Here is an 18,479-nt window from a genome sequence, read left to right on the forward strand (position 1 = left end):
TGTGGATTTTTTTCCCCGTTATATATCTCTCATTTCGCTTGATTTACTATCTCCCTCCTGCAAATGCAGCAGTGCAATATGGAATGTTTAATGATAATTTTTATCATTTTGATGCTACAGGCTTTCTAAACTTGGCAGGGAACTAGGAGGATTCATAAAACTCTCATACAGGTACTCCATTTGAAATGATTTCTTTCAAAACCCAGAATGTTATCAGTCAGCGAGGCTGTCGCGAGCTGCTAAAGAGGGGAATTGTTTTTAACGCTTTATGAGGGCAGCGCAAAAGGCACCCTCCATCTGGGGTCACTTCTGACTTTGCACGTATTCAAGTGGAACAAGAAATAATCACAAACATCCTATAATATATATAGTGAATAAAGTACCCCCTCTTGTAAAATATAAGGATATTATACGTTACCGAGCAGTTCTATAACCATATAAAAGCACAAGTACAGATACTTCTGTATCCTCATAGTTTGCAACAGGGGGTACTTTATTTATTATAATACACAAGTTTCATTATAATACACAAAAGCCATGAATATCTTGTAAATTATATCCTTATAAATGGTGAGTTCTGATATCATCAGTTATAAACGGTGAGTTCTGATGTCATTTCTGTCATATGACTCACCGAAACTTGTGTATTATAATAAATAAAGTACCCCCAGTTGCAAAATATGAGGATATTAGAAGTTACCTTGGAGTTCCATAACCTGTATAAAAACACTCGGCCTTCGGCCTCGTGTTTTTATATGGTCTTGAAACTCCTCGGTAACTTATAATATCCTTATATTTTACAAGAGGGGGTACTTTATTCACTATATAATACACAAGAGCCATGAATATCCTGTAAATTATATAGTGAATAAAGTACCCCTTCTTGTAAAATATAAGGATATTATAAGTTACCGAGGAGTTAAAAACACAAGGCCGAAGATTTCTATACAGGTCATGGAACTACGAGGTAACTTCTAATATCCTCATATTTTACAACTGGGAGTACTTTATTTATTATAATACACAAATTTCAGTGAGTCATGTGACAGAAATGACATCAGAACTCACCATTTATAGCTGATGACATCAGAACTTACCGTTTATAAGGATATCATTTACAAGATATTCATGGCTTTTGTGTATTATATCCTTATAAACGGTGCTAATTGATGTCATCGGTTATAATCGGAGCTTAGTGATGTCATTACTTTCAACATGACTCACTGAAACTTGTGTTGCAAAATATGATTAGAAGTCACCTCGGAGTTTCATGACCTGTATAAAAACCTTTGGTCTCGTGCTTTTATATGGTCATGGAAATCCTCAGTAACTTATAATATCCTTGTATTTTGCAAGAGGGGGTACTTTATTCACTATATAATCTGTGCTTGTTATGTCATCAGTGCTTAGTGATGTCATGCCATACCACTCACTGGAACTTGTGTGTTACAAACATTGACATTAAAACATTAGGATATTGAAGGTAAACTTGAATTTCCATGACCTACACAAAAGCACTCAACCTGTGGTCAATGGCATAACTAGATGTTAATAGGTCCCACAGCAAATTCAATGTAGGCTCCAAAACATTAGCAAATTGACCTATTCTACCGAGATATATTGAAATTGCAAATATTGAAATTGTTCATTAATTAGAGCCTTACTGGACCCCCTACAGTCCAGGGCCCCCCTGCAATTACAGGGACAGCTTTCTCTGTAGTTACGCCCCTGCCTGTGGTTTTGTGCAACAGTATGTTAAAATAATTTTTTGCTTGTTAATGGACTTTTAATATCCTTATCATTTACAATAGGGCAGATACTATTTTGTATACACAGTGGTCCCTGTAAAGACAATTAGGAGCTTAAGTTGCTTGTGTAGTGTCCACCATATACATATTATTTTCTATTTTTTACCCGCCATTGTTGTTTTTCTGTAACAAGGCTGATGCTTGTGCAACTGCTCATGTGTGCACTGTTTTCTGAAACAAATTAAAAATTGTAGTCCTCTGCTCAGTTGCAAATTTAAACTGTTGTAATGCAATTGTTAATGAAAAGTAAGAATGCATGGGTACTTCACCTTTAATTCAATTTTTAGTAGGATGTATATACTGATATTAGGAGACAATTTGCAATTGGTCTTCATTTTTTTTTCGTTTTGATGGGGTTTTTTTGTTTTTTAAAATGATTTAGCTTTTTGTTCAGCAGTGTTCTAGGTTGAAATTTCAGCAGGGTCCAATTTACCCTAGCAACCGGGCAGTGGTTTGAATAAGATGATGGAATATGAATGAGAAATTGACTTGATACTAATAAGATAGGTGATGAAAAGGTAACAATAAAAATGTAGCCTCACAGAGCATTAATTTTTAGGGTCAGTAACCCCCCATTTAAAATCTGGAAGTGGCAGAATAGAAGTGCAAATAATTCAGCTATACTGTGAGAAACGAAGACCAGCTGAAAAGCTACTAAGAATAGGCCATTTTATAACATTATAACAGTTAACTTAAAAGTGAGCTGCCCCTTTATGCAATTTAGCAGCAAAGGAGCAGGCTCATGAACAGCATAGCACTATATTCTGCATATCTGCCAGCAATCACCATGCACTACACCCAGTTTTCTCCAGCAGCAGGTAGGTGCAGGCATGTCAAAGAGCTTACAATCTATTCTTTACATAACATCAACCCTTTAAAGAAGAAGGAAAGTTGTTTAGCACTTGGGGGTGCCAAATGTTAGGCACCCCGAAGTGGATGTATTTACTTACCTGAAATCGGGAGCCCGGGGTTATTCCAGCGAGCACCACGGATCACTTCCTGCTTCTTCTTTCTTTCCCAGGGCAGACACATGTGGTGTAGAATGAAAAAGCCGAATTTTTAGTTAAAGATCGACTTTTCACTCTAATGCGTATGCGCAATCGCGTGAAGAAAGCAGAAGCCGAAAGAGGATCGGTCCGTGGTGCTCACTGGAATAACTCCGGGCCGGTGCAGTTTTTTGCTGATAGGAGCACCGGTTTCAGGTAAGTAAATACATTCACTTAGGGGTGCCTAACATTTGGCACCCCCAAGTGTTAAACGACTTTCCTTCTCCTTTAAAGCTAAATTATAAAACAAGCTCTACAATATCTACAGTATCTTTCTTATGCTTTCGTATTCTGCAATAACAGCAAAAACCACAAGGAGCAAAGGCTTAATCATGTACAATAAGGCATCATGTGAGTGGAAGCTAAAGTATGTTTGGGCTGTAGCACATCAGTTTACCTTGCATAAATAAAAAACTCATCTCTAGTCTGCCTATTTAGAGCTAACTAATGATATGGGTGTCAGGACAGCTGATCAGCCTGTATTTTATAAGAAAATATCCCTTTTGCCCTGGCGGGGCCTTAGAAACAGATAAATGAATTGGGTTGTTTTGGCCCACTTAGCATGTTTTTTAAATGATTTTCTGCAAAAGATGAGCGTGGAGTAGTGCTGAGCTAGTGTCTAAGGTGTTAAAGAGAAGTTTTGTAATCCATCCTGAAACACAGCACAGTATATGAGTTTCTAGCGTGTCAGTCAGTGAGTTAGAGGGAAAGGGTAAAGAGAAGCTAATCAGGATGAAATGAGATTAAAGGCTGTCTAATTTTACAGCAACTGTGATCCATCAGGCACTGTGAAAGTGACAGTGTAAATGAATGATGGAGACAGACAGGTGGAGCTGTACATTCCACTGATTTATCCTCAAATGCACTGGGCCTTATTTTATTGAGTGATCATGACCGCATTTATCATGACTGTCATCTAGGCCCACTTCCCTCCATTTAAAAAGGTCACTTTACAAGGAAGGAGTGAGAGAGTGAGGAAGAGGCGCTTTCAAGACGGATTTCAGAACTCATACCGCTTCTTTATAGAGGCCCTTCACCAACAACATCTTTTCAGGCAGCTTACTTACATCAAAATACTATATTGTAGTGCCTGCAAATATCCTCAAAGCAGCAAAAAGGACGTTAGGGATACAGTGTCATTTTGATTAAATTGAAAAAAATGTGAACATATAGAATTATAATTTTAGTATTTTGCAGAATTGTCTATTGAGGAAAACATCCCTTTTCTGTTAAAAAGAGTTATATCTTGCTTTAGTTGGCGGCACCCCCCCCCCGGAGCGAAGATACATTAGACACCTCAGGCCCCCCTCTGGTTCCCCACTCCCCACACGTACCTTTTTTTTCCGGCCGAGAGCGGGGGCTGGTAGGGAGGTCGGGGGCAGTGCCAATAGTCAGTCTGGGCCGGCGGGGCCCACCATGTTTTTTAATGGTGTCCTGCCAGTCTGACCCTGATTGGGGGAGGGGGGAGGTTCCTAACTATTATGTGTAAATATAAATATAAGTGCTTTACAGAGTATACTTTTGTCCTCTATTGCTTGGTGAAGGGGAACATTTATCACTGGTTTTTCTTGCTTAAAGGGATACTGTCATGGGAAAAAATAATTTTTCTAAATGAATCAGTTAATAGTGCTACTCCAGCAGAATTCTGCACTGAAATCCATTTCTCAAAAGAGCAAACAGTTTTTTTATATTCAATTTTGTCAATTTCCCAGCTGCCCCCAGACATGTAACTTGTGCCTGCACTTTAGGAGAGAAATGCTTTCTGGCAGGCTGCTGTTTTTCCTTCTCAATGTAACTGAATGTGTCTCAGTGAGACATGGGTTTTTACTATTGAGTGTTGTTCTTAGATCTACCAGGCAGCTGTTATCTTGTGTTAGGGAGCTGCTATCTGGTTACCTTCCCATTGTTCTTTTGTTTGGCTGCTGGGGGGGAAAAGGGAGGGGGTTAATATCACTCCAACTTGCAGTACAGCAGTAAAGAGTGATTGAAGTTTATCAGAGCACAAGTCACATGACTTGGGCAGCTGGGAAATTGACAGTATGTCTAGCCCCATGTCAGATTTCAAAATTGAATATAACAAAATCTGTTTGCTCTTTTGAGAAATGGATTTCAGTGCAGAATTCTGCTGGAGCACCACTATTAACTGATTCATTTTGAAAAAAAATTTTTTTCCCATGACAGTATCCCTTTAAAGATCTTGGGAGCTCAGATGTGATGGAATCCATTCTATCCAGTATGGAATACCAGCCTTTAATTCATGTAAGAATTCTAAAAAACTGATCTGTAGCATTCTCTAACTTTGCTTAATCAGCCCTCTTCACAGACAGAGAGGAAGTGCATGCGTTTACAGGTATAGGTCTATTATCCACAAACATGTCATCCAGAAAACTACAAAATACAGCACTGCTATATTCTATATTCTCCTACATATATGAAAAGCTCTTCTTGATTGACTGATTTGCTTTTATTTTGTTCAGGTATGGAACTCTTAATTCAGAATGCATTTAATTTGGATATTCAACATAAGTCTACTAGAAAATCCTGCAAACATATAAATAAACTCAACAGACTGGTTTTGCTTTAAATAAGGATTAATCATTTCTTAGTTGGGATCAAGTACAAGGTACTGTATTATTACAGAGAAAACGGAAATAATTGTTTTAAAATGTGGATTATTTGGATAAAATGTAGTGTATTGAAGGCAGCCAGGATTCAGTTCGGGATTCAGCCTTTTTCAGCAGAATTCGGATTCAGCTGAATCCTTCTGCCCAGCCGAATGGAATCTGAATCCTAATTTGCATATGCAAATCGCATGACAAAGAAGTAAAAAATGTTTTCACCTTCCCCCTTTGGTTCCGTATTCGGCCGCATCTTTCGCAAAGGATTCGCGGGTTCGGCTGAATCCAAAATAGTGGATTCGGTGCATCCCTAGCTTTAAAGTGGACCTGTCACCCAGACACAAAAATCTGTATAATAAAAGTCCTTTTCAAATTAAACATGAAATCCAATAATAATAACAGTGTCCACAAAATGGCTGCTGCCTGCTTGCTATAATTTTGAAATCTCAGACTGAAGGAAACAAGATTCAAATAATTGACTAATCTGATAAAATAGGATTTTGAATAATTTTTTTGGGTGACGGGTCCCCTTTAAAGCATAGTGCTCCAAATGATGGCAATATCCCTTATCCAGGTATTAGCCTCCATACCTGCACTTATAATTGGAGACGTGACAGACCTGTAATGGGCACACTACCGAGGCATGTAGAACAGACAAAGCTTTCGATACATTTGAGCATCTGATGTTCATGCTGCACATTTGTCTGCATTATAGGTCTGTATTAATGATAGGGATGCACCGAATCCACTATTTTGGATTCGGCCGAATACCGAATGATGATTCGCGAATGATTTGGCCGAATACCGAACCCTAATTTGCATATGCAAATTAGGGGTAGGAGGGGGAAAACATTTTTTTATTTCCTTGTTTTGTAACAAAAAGTCACGCAATTTCCTTCCCCACCCCTAATTTACATATTCAAATTAGGATTCTGATCTGCCCGAATGCTGAAAAAGGCCAAATCCCTAACCGAATCCTGGATTCAGTGCATCCCTAATTAATGAATCTTTACCAAAACAGGGTTGCTGAATATCTGATGGTATAGCAAGACTATGCATAAGGTAGATTATTCCTAGATACATTTTTTTCAGTTATTTTACTATGTATCATTAAGGAAAACAGAATACCTAACAGTAACAGTGGCCCGTTGAAATTATGTTTTGGTTAGGACCACTCTGCATTTTAATATTGAAGTAAAGCCAAGGTCCAGTAATGTCAAGAGTCAGTGTGTTGTAGTTCATTGATATGGCCTTGGCACAATTCATTTATCAAGGTCACTCAGGTATGTCTAGCCTAGGGCTATCTAGCCTTTAGCCAGCAGCAAAGCATTATAAGCACACAGGGGGGCTAATATTCATCCTCATTTCTTGTAGGCTGTGTTGGTATATGAAATATCTTTAAAGCATACTCAGGGTACTGGCTGATAAAATAAATAGATGTAAAGGGCCCCAAGAGACAGAGTGGCAGTTTTAGCAGCATCTGGTTTGAACATGGTGCTACGGTGTGCTAAAACCTTATGGACTTTATTAACTGTAAACACAGCAGACAACGTTTTAAGGGTACATCAGATATCGGTTTACTCGGTCTTTGTTATCACAACTAGGGGTGATAGTGGCACTACCATGGAAACACTACTCTCCATTGTAGCCTATCCCCTGATTCACTGAAATGTTAGACAGTTTTTTTCTACTAAAGATGGCAAAAGTAAAAGATTTCATTCCTAAATCATACAATATCTGGTCGGGCTTTTTGGGGCAAAAATTTTAGTGGAAAAAAAATCTAAATTTTTTCTAGATTTATTATGTCCCGATGCTGCAAAAAGCCTGAATCGTTAAATCCACCATCTCAGACCTGTTGAGGTCATGTATAAATCAATGGGAGATGTCCCTATCCCAATCTGAAGATATTGTGGTCTGCGCTGGGTTTTGCCCGATTATCCGATAAATTTGGGGTTTTTGGGCAAAAACTTAAAAAATTTGATGCGATTTGGGAGAAAAGTTGTACAATTTGGGTTTTCGGCATTGTATTGAGTTTTTTAGCGATCCCATTCATTCAAGTTATTTTATTAATATATAAGGAAAAATCAGGGATGGGATTTTGGTCGAGCTTTATTTATTGAAATAAGGAGATAAAATCGGATTTTAGTAAATAACCCCCTATATGTTGTGCTAACGATTAAAAGATTAGTTTTGTACAGAAATACATACTGGTCATTGAAATTTTAGTAGCATCTGAGAAGTAAATGCATTCTATTGTCATGTTTAATAGAAAATAACATAAAAGCAAAACAAAACTTTCTTGATCCTCAGCTTATATCTCTGGCATTCTCTGAAAGCTGCAACATGTAAGTAATGTGGTGTGGTAGCTTGCTGTTGTCACTAGATGGCATGCCTTGCTCTCAGCTGTATTTGTAGAGGTACAATATTGTTATTCCCACCTGTAACAGTGTTTGTTTTACAGGCTGTGTAGCCACAAAGATCAGTATAATGGCTGTTACAATATTGCTTGCAAATCTATCAGGTTTTTCTCATAATATGGGTGATAGATAAATAGGCACCCTTGTGTACTTATTTTAACATAGCAAGATTATACAACAATCAGACTTCTTTCCACGCTATAAATTGAATCGAACATCCTTTTATTAGAGGTGATTATGCTCAATTCACAAAATTTCACAACTCGACTAGCTCAGTTACTTGGTGTAAGCAAAATTCAATATAATTAGCTCACAAAAAATAATTTGCTTCATCTCGGACAGACAGATTGAGTGGTCATAAGTAATTTTAGCACAAAGTTATTGAATTTCTTTAATTTATTAGGTCTTTAGTTACTTTATTGAGTGGATATTAACAGCCCAGTGAAAGGCGTGTTGGCTTGCATTGCCAGGCATATGAGACAGTGCCCTGATTTCAAGATTTTCTTGATAGTTAAGCATCTACACATCTTAGAGCATCTCTTATCTGCTCTCTATAGTTGTTACAAATCCCCCCTCCTAGTAATGCTGCATGAGTGACTGGGGAGCGTAGAGTCCAGTGGGAGGTTGTGTAGCAGGGGGGATTCGTTGGGCCCCTATGATGATTTTTTTGACAAGGGGGGAAGGCTGAAACTATTTAAACAGTACCTTGTACTTGACCCAAACTAAGATATAATTATTCCTTATTGGAAGCAAAACCAGCCTGTTGGGTTTATTTATATGTTTGCAGGATTTCCTAGTAGACTTATGTTGAAGATCCAAATTACATGCATTCTGGATAACGAGTCCCATACCCATTTGATTTTCTAGTAGACTTAAGGTAGGAAGATCTAAATTACGGAAAGATCCGTTATCCGGAAAACCCCAGGTCCCGAGCATTCTGGATAACAGGTCCCATACCTGTACAAAGATGTATTTCTACACTACAAACAATTGACTCCAGGCTGAAGTTCAGATGTTGGGCACTCTTGAAAGCAAACAATACATATTTCCTAGGGCCCTCGCATTCAAGCATTTGTTTTTGTCTCCAAAACCTGCAGTCCAGTCAATACTTGCATTATATATATTTAATCTTACATACACACATTACATTAAAAACGAGTAATTACCCATGGGTGAAAGGCATTTTGCTGTTATGCAAGAGTAGAAAGCGTATCACCAATTCTAAAATAGAACTATTGGAAACATTAATCACGGAGCAGGAATATAGCAGTTCTGTATGATCGTCCTTAGAATGCACAGTACAGCTAAATTAGGTCTTCTCCAGTGATGTACAAAACTCACTCATTTTATTTCTATTATAAAAAATCTGCATAACTAATCTTTACTAACCAATCTTTAAAGTTGAACCCGAAGACAAATGAGTTCGACCCTGATCTGTTTTCATGAATAGATAAGCCCAGGGCTAAATCCTATACAAGGTTCTTCATATCAAAAGTAAACTTTGTAAGATTGATGCAAATATCTCACCTTTATGTCACAGGTGTACCACCAAACAAGGAACTCTGCTGCGTGCGTTCTAAAAATGTAAATTCTTGAACCAATATTGGTGCTATTCTCCTCAGTTATAGGAAGCTCTGTACTAACAGACCCAATGCAGGGCCTCCTGGGTACCACAATTAATAGCTATGCTTTATTCTCTATTAAGGGGGTTATTCATCAAGATTATTCAGAGTTTTTTTATATCTCGAATGAACTCACAACTCAAATGGATCTTTATTTAAGAAAAACTGAAATGGACAAAACTCTGCAATTCTTGCAAAACCTGAAAATTGATTGATTGATTTTTGGCGAAAACTCTCCAAAACTCTCTAAAAAAAACTCGAGCATCATGCAGGCTATTAACATCTTCAAATGGTTCAAGGGACCTCTGCCATTGACTCCTACATGACCTTGACAGGTTTTAGATGATGTATTTTTGGATTCGAGCTATTTCCATAGTCGGGGTATAATAAATCTCAAAAAATTTGTGTTATTTTGTTAACCAGAAAACTCAAAATTTTGTGGAAAACACAACCCAAGCCTTAGTAAATCTGCCCCTAAATCTTATATTATCTTTTTTATTATAAGTTGAACGTTGTTTATTCTTAAAGGGGTTGTTCACCTTTGAGTTACTTTTAGTATGATGTAGAGAGTGATATTCTGAGACAATTTGCAATTTTTATTAGTTGTGGTTATTGAGTAATTTTGTTTTTTATTCAGCAGCTCTCCAGTTTACAATTTCAGCAATCTGGTTGCTAGGGTTCAAATGACTCTAGCAACCATGCATTGGTTTGACTGTAATATGAATTGGAGAGGCCTGAATAGTAAAATGAGTAATAAAAAGTAGCAATAACAATAAGTATTAGTATTTGGGTTTTTTTAAGATGGGGTCAGTGAACCCCATTTGAAAGCTGAGTCAGAAGAAAAAGGCACATAATTAAAAAACGATACAAAAAAATATTGAAAAGAAAAAAAAAATTGAAAAGTTGCTTAGAACTGGCCATTCCATAACATACTAAAAGTTAACTTAAAGATGAGCCACCCCTTTAATAATAAATAGCAACAGCAGGAGGCATGGGATTGTGGTTCTAACCCATCTCTAGAACAACAGCTGGCCTATCACTGCTCTGTTGTACCACATGTTAATCCTTAATCAAAATGAGAAGCTAAAATGACAGCCACATACAATATTAAAAGCAAGGGTAGCGTTCTCTTCCACTTACATTATATGACGATCATACCAACGATGCACACTGTCCACAAAAATGGAACCTAATCTATTAATTCATTCAAAATGAATTTCATTCTGCAATTTGGTTCAGACATCTGCAATGCAAATAATTCACACATATTGACAAGATAAATGCCCAATCAAATCATAAAAAGCCATGTATAGCTGGTCTCTTTTACAATAATGCTGCCAGTACAAGACAAAAGCATTAAAGAAGAATTAATCATGTCAGAAGATTTTAGCAAAAACAGGTGAAGCCAAGCATAAAGCATTGCGATGTCTAGTGTGAATTCATGCTCTGATTAAGGACACATAATGAAAGTGAAAGAGATACATCATTGCCTTAGCAATGGGGGGTTTTCTTCAATTCCTCAAGTGAATTAATTCAGAGGGAGCACACAAAGCATTTAGTATGCACACACGCCCAAACATGTACAAACCCTGCAACATTCTACATTGCCTTAGATTGTATGGTAATGCTCTAACTCTTTTTTGAATGCTGCATAATCAAGCTTATCACCCATCATTGGTCAGATGGGCAGGTCTGTAAAAAATGACAGGTCAGGCTGACAGGCCGCTGTAAATGGGAGGGCCAGGTTTAGCTAGAGAAAAGTAATCATGAATTACCTCTTGGATGAGAGAATAGCACTTGAAAAATGTCATATTCCAATTTAAAGTGGACCTGTCACCCAGACACAAAAATCTGTATAATAAAAGTCCAAATTCTAATTAAACATGAAATCCAATTTCTATTTTTTATTTAAGCTTTCGTGGCTGTTGTAAACACATTTAAAAATCTCAGCTGTCAATCAAATATTGCTTGTCCCTCCTCTACGCCTTAGGCATAGAGGCGGGGCAGACAATTACTTTCACTTTCCATTCAGCACTTCCTAGATGTCATTGCTCTCCCCACATTCTCTTCATCGTTTAATGGTGTAGCCAGTGCATGGGGATGGACATCAGGTCCCCCATTCTGGTGCACAAACAAGATTCTGATATGAAACAAGGCTTGTCTTAAAGGAAAACTATACCCCCCAAACAATGTAGGTCTCTATTAAAAGATACTGAGTAAAACAGCTCATGTGTAAAACCCTGCTTCATGTAAATGAACCATTATCATAATAATATACTTTTTTAGTAGTATGTGCCATTGGGTAATCATAAATAGAAAATTGCCATTTTAAAAAATAAGGGCCACCCCCTGAGATCGTAAGATTCACTGTGTACACATACAAACCACATGTAAGGTCACATGAGCCAATTAACAGACAGAGTTGTGCCTTTTGCTTCCTCACTTCTTCCTGTTACAGTTAGTGTTGTAGTATTTCTGGTCAGGTGATCTCTGAGGCAGCACAGATAGAGTCACGAAATGGTGGTTCAAGGCAAGAGATGTAATAGGGCAATATTTATGTAAATATATATTCCAGTTTGGTAAGATTCTTTAATATGTCATTCAATTTGATATAAACTATCTGTTGCTTAAGTATTCCTTTTGGGGGTATAGTTTTCCTTTAATAACAGTGTCCACAAAATGGCTCCTGCCTGCTTGTTATAATTATGAATTCCCAGACTGAAGGAAACAAGATTCAAATAATTTATATAATGTAAATAAAGTTCATTTTGTTTGACTAATGTGATAAAATAGGATTTTGAATTTTTTTTTTTTGGGTGAAGGATCCCCTTTTAATTTAACATTAATTTACACTAATATGTAGTAAATGAAATAATACTTTAGACAGGGACCTGAGATAAGAAGTGCTATTCACGGTTCACCCTAAAAATGTTTTGCAGCTCACTTTAATCTCTTCTGGATCAGAGGATGGTCCCTGAAATGTGTAATTACACTTGGTTATATTATGTCATTTATCTTCAATCCAGGAGATCCTTACATCTTGATACTCCAAAGGGTGAATTTTTGCCAGCGAACACTCCGCCACACTTCACCAGGAGTACATTTGTTACCACTACGCTAATTCATTAAAATGCAAAGTTGTGTCTCAGGAGAAGTTTCGCTAGCATTAATTTGTCGGCATGAGTATAACTTATCGATCTTCTGCTAGCGTTCAATTCTGCCTAGTAAAACTACGTTAGTACTATTATGCTTGGGTCAATTTGCATATAGGTCATATGGACGTCTTTATTATAGATGTTGGTGCAAATGCTTGAAGCGCATTATTATTATTACAAATAATTATTACAAATGTCCAAGGAAACAAAATAAAGAAATCCTAAAGAGATCCTCTAATGTCATAGACATGAGCCCGCCCTAAAACAAATGTTAACAGCAAAATCTTTAATAGGACTTTTGAAGGCAATCCCGCTTTAAAAAATGAAAAAAAATGAAAAAATCCTTTGGAACATAGGATAGAATCATTTTCAACTGCTTAAAGCTGGAGAACATTTCTTGGTGGAAAAAAAGCTGTGGGGGAACTGTGCTAATGTTTTCACCATTGAACCAAATCATTAAAGGGGTTGTTCTCCTTGCAACACTTTTTTAGTTCAGTTGTTTTCAGATAGTTCACCAGAAATAAAGAATTTTTCAATCATATTTTTCAATGATTTTGCTGGTGAGAAAAAAAACAAAAAGTTTTCCCGTCATTTACTAAATCTGCCACATGATCTTAATTTTCTTACAATTCTTTAGAAATGAGTTGTGAGTTTCTCAACCATTTTTTCAGGCTGCAAACAAAACACCCATGCTGTGAGTAACTGACACATTTCACCTGGTCTCATAAGCGGATTCCAGCATGCGTCAGCAATTTGCAATGCGCTACTGACACACAGTATGGCTGAGTTGTTTTCAGCAGAAAAAAATGTATGCTTGAGTAAGCACAAGAATAAACCATTTATATCTCAAAATATATATAAAAAAAAGAATAACAATTTGTGATAAAGCATTAATAAACATCCACTGTGAGTTTGGGTGCATGACTATAGAATGAATACCCTACTTAAAGCCAATCTCCACCCAAAAAATGATTTCAGCATAATGAAAGAATATATAATTCTTAGCAACTTTCCAATATAGATTTACAATTGGTTTACAGTTTGTTAACTGCAATGGCTACTGAAGCAGCACATTTCTGTCTGTTTATATTCTCTGTACTCCTGGTGCTGTTTAATATACCTAGAGGTGAAATGCTGCATTGCTTCAAGAGTAGATTGTAAGTTCATTTGGGTAGAGCCCTCTCTACCTCTTGTTATGGTGTTTTTGTGTATTTTAATGAATGCTTAATGTATACACAAACTTACTATAGAACACTGCAGATTATCTTGGCATTTTTTTTAAAAAAAAGGTGCTAATAACCACCTTATGAACCAGAGGACAAACACTGATAAATACTGCGGAGAACTAAACCCCCAATAAGAAAAGTCCCTTCCTACTACCCTATATAGTCCCCGCCTACTTTCCCCCCATTGCTCACGTATAGGTGCAGAGAAAAGGCAGTGGATCGCATGGGCGCCATCATCCAGATCTACGAACTGGAAGACTGCTCCAGCTGCATATGCGCCAATACAGCGATCCCTTACACATGAAGACTGAAGATCAGGAAGATGGCGCCCATGAGCTCCACTGTGCTTTCTCTGTACCTATACGTGAGCAATGTATTCTGGACACTTTCAGGGGTAATGAACTATGTGGGGGGCGACTATCTAGGGTAGTATGTAGGGGCTTTTCTTATTAGGGTGGTTTAGCTTTCCTTTAAAGTTGCAAATATATATTTACAAATAACTTCAAAACAAACCACAGTTTTTAATTAATGTATACTTATTGTATATTCATATAACTGGGCATTTATATTATTATAAATTGGTTTAAAATATAAAAAATATCAGAGTGGAAACAGAAAGGTGCTCAGTGCTATTGGATTAAGGAAGACATCACTGTGTTCTGAGGAGTTGCAGGGCTTGAACATACTGTAGATGTTTCAGTTGAAGGCTGGGCAGTCAGATGATACGCAATTGGGTGGTAGAGGGACCCAAACATACACATAGCAATGAAAAACATATTCTTACAGCACTGATTCAGTGCAAGCTAGCCACAATACTACACCAGTTATTTTTGGGAACTTTAAAATCCCTTTAACAAAAAGAAGAGTCTAACCTTTTTATAGCTCTTTGATCTACTTCTACCCTCTATGTCTGTGCTACACAATGTAATGTCTATGCAACCAGAAGACACCTACCTGCAGAACAGCCATCAGGGGGCAAAGGGGGGGGAGCAGCTGTGCCTAGCCTGGTGAATTTCAAGTTTAAAGGAGAACCTGCACTTCCAAGATTAGCTGGGCCCCCTTGAGCAGACATTGAAGCAGGACGTGGCCTAAAGGTGGCCATACACGGGCCGATAAAAGCTGCCGACAGACCAAGTCGGCAGCTTATTGGCCCGTGTATGGGGGCCCCCGACGGGCTTTCCCGATCGAGATCTGGACGAAAGTCGGCCAGAGCTCGATAGGATGGGACTAAAAATCCAGTCGGATCGCGGCCGCATTTGTTCATTGATGCGGTCCCGCGATCCGACCACCCGTTCCTGTTCGTTAGGATCCGATCTTTGGGCCCTAGGGCCCACGATCGGATCAGCCCGATATTGCCCATCTCAAGGGGACATCGCCAAACAAGCGGATCTCTCCGTTTATGGCCACCTTAAGAAGCAGCCAAATCCGCTGAAAGGAGCCAAAGCCACTGAAGGAAACCAAAGCTGCTTAACGTGAGCCAAAGCCACCAGAAAAAAAATTAGGCACCCCCTCAGTGATCGTATTCACTTACCTGATACCCTGGACAGTGCTCCTGTTAGCAGAAAACTGCACCAGCCTGGAGTCCTTCTTAGTGAACTCCATGTAGACATCCTCTTCTTCCCTTTGCTTTTTTCAATGCCTGGGGCAGACGCATGCGCAGTAGAGTGAATAGGCCTTTTTTTTTGTTTAAGTTTAGTCTAACATGCCCCCCTAGTAATCTACACTTTCGTTCTCCTTTAACAATATATTCATATAATATTCTCAAATGAAAACAAAAAGAATCTGTTGTATTCTAAGTGATTAAACGACAGTGGAATAAAGTATTGTTCAACAATTAAGACATTACAGGGAACTAAAAGAATATGTTTCTTATACGGCTGGTTCTGTAAACAATGTTATCTATTTTACTAAAACTGTATACCCAGACTAACTCCCACAGTGGCACATTAGTTATTATGTGCAGCCAGCCACAGCTTAGAGGGAAGAAACTGCTGTCAATGGATGCAATGATGTACTATGAGTATGTTAAATATTCTGCTTTCTGAAATCAGTTGGTTGACCTATTCTGTTTAAAGAATTTGCTTGTGCCAAACTTGTCAATTACAAAATTGCAAAAAGGGTTTAGAAATAGGAATGATCACTGTAAATTAGACAGCTAGGGGCTGCTTTACACATTATCAAGACATGCTAAGCTTTTTATTTGTTTTACTCTGGATTAAAATTTATTTATTCACTAAAGATCATGGTTGTAAAATGTATAATCTGGCATTTATCTTACAGTTATTTCCCTTATAACAGTATCTAATTGGGTATTCTGTTATTTTCCTCCATACTTGCTTATTATAAAACTGACTGGGACAGTTATAGTAGTTGCACACATTTACTCCAACAGAGACTCTAGTAGGATAGCAGTCAACATGGGGCTATCAATTATGGTGGCCATACACGGGCAGATAAAGCTGCCGATATCGGTCGTTTGGACCAATTTGACAGTTTATTTGCCCGTGTATGGGGGCTTCCGACGGGTCTTCCCGATCGATATCTGGCAACGATATTGATCGTGAAGGTTTGATTTTTAACCGACCCGTCGGAGCCCCTTGGCGTATTGTAATTCGATCTTCAGCCATACGGCCGAACGTTCGAATTACCCCCGATATAGCCACGATGTTAGTGGCATATTGGGGAAAGATCCGCTCGTTTGGCGACATTGCCAAACGAGCGGATCTTTCCCCAATATGCCACTAACAATCTTTGAGTCTATGGCCAGCTTTAGCCTATCACAGCCCTTATTTGGCATCCCCAAGGAATATTTTCTTACTTGTGTGGCTCACCAACAGTTTGTACATTTGAGTACACCAAAAGTTTTTTTTTCTTAAAATTGTATTAAAAAAAAGGTATAAAATTAACTTAAATTCAAAGAAAAGTATTAACATAAATAAAACAAATGAAAGATCAAAAATTAGTGACCAATAAAGGTAGAGATGTATCCATCATTTCTTAATGAAAACAGGACCCATACATTTTACACTGTATGACGTTGGTGGTGTTCCACTGTATTATTACAAACTTTTCAATTATTATTGTCACACTGGACAGCTTGTTAATAATCTTATAACATGACTTCTGGGGGGACGGCTATAAGTGATTGTCTTGACATACCATCATAAGTAAGTGATTGTTCTGCCTATTGAACAAGTCCACCACCTATTTGTACCATGTGGTGTGTTTGAAAGTTTGTATTGTTGTAATGTCAGGTTTTGGTGGTAAGGCCTTCACATGAATGAGACAGGTGTCAAAAAATCTTCTTGTGTTTTTTCTTGTTTGTCAAGGTTTCTATCCAAGCAAGATGGAAGATATAAATGAGTTTTTTTAGTAATAGGGAGAGGGTGGAGGGATTGGAGAGAGAGTCATTTGTGTAAAATAGCTTTCCTGCTATTCATTCAGCCAGGACTTTGTGGTGAGTATACTAGAGGAGAATTTGTTGAGGATAGCCCAGGCCGATGTAATGTTTAATGTTTTACCTGAGAGGTCTTTACAGTAGCAAACGATTTTCCTCCTTACCAAAAGTTTTTACATTTGTGTATGGCTGACAGGTAAAAAAAATTGGGGACCCCTGCCTTAATGGTTATTTTACATTATGGAGATGCCCCTTAACTGGCAAAAGCTTGTCCCAAATATTCTGGATAACAGATCCATTGAATGAATAAACTTAAAGTAGAAACATATGTATAGAGCAGGGATCCCCAACCTTTTGAACCCGTGAGCAACATTCAGAAGTAAAAGGAGTTGGGGAGCAACACTAGCATGAAAAATGTTCTTGGGGTGCCAAATAAGGGCTGTGATTGGCCATTTGGTAGCCCCTATGTGGATTGTCAACCTACATTGAGGCTCTGTTTGGCAGTGCACCTGGTATTTATACAACCAAAACTTCGAAAATAAGCACCTGCTTTAAGGCCACTGGGAGCAACATCCAAGGGGTTGGAGAGCAACATGTTGCTCACGAGCTACTGGTTAGGGACCACTGGTATAGAGCATAAAGTAGTATCCTCAGTGACAGCTAGCAATGTGAAACTGCTTCTGTAAGTAAATTAGTTTGGGCACTTGGATATAGGCTTTTGTAAAAACCCACCAAAGTGTACAGCTGGGGTAAATCAATTTTTATCGAAGGCTTGCAGTAACAATGCAAGGGACGGCAAAAATACTAGTTACTATTACAATGGTACATTGCAACAAAAAGGAGATGACGGATCACACACCAGGGGTTTCTCCATCTTTAAAGTGGCATTTAAGAAAAGTATAAATACACAAGGTGGGCTAGCATGCCACGATGAGAGTCTAGCACAGAGAATATCAATCTTTGTTCAATAAAAAAATACATTCATCATCGATACAGGTTTATCAATGCAAAGGTATTTTATGCAGTGTTTTTCAACAGCTGCTTTTCCTTATTTCCTTTAGATGCTCAGGAACAAATATATTGTTTGTGAATTTCTTAATATCACAACTGCATATATGGAATTAGAAGCTGGAATTGGAAAACATATTAGTACAAGCCTGTACAAACTGCACTCCTGAGATATATCCATT

The 18,479-nt window shown here is 37.9% G+C and overlaps 1 protein-coding gene across 1 annotated transcript in view; it reads right to left on the reverse strand.

The window, feature by feature from the left end:
* Window positions 1-18,479, reverse strand: part of klhl14.L (kelch like family member 14 L homeolog) — a 55,673-nt gene that overhangs the window by 14,453 nt on the left and 22,741 nt on the right. The gene's annotated exons all lie outside the window — the stretch shown is intronic.

This window comes from Xenopus laevis, chromosome 6L (genome assembly GCF_017654675.1).
Source record: "Xenopus laevis strain J_2021 chromosome 6L, Xenopus_laevis_v10.1, whole genome shotgun sequence".
NCBI classification, from domain to species: domain Eukaryota; kingdom Metazoa; phylum Chordata; class Amphibia; order Anura; family Pipidae; genus Xenopus; species Xenopus laevis.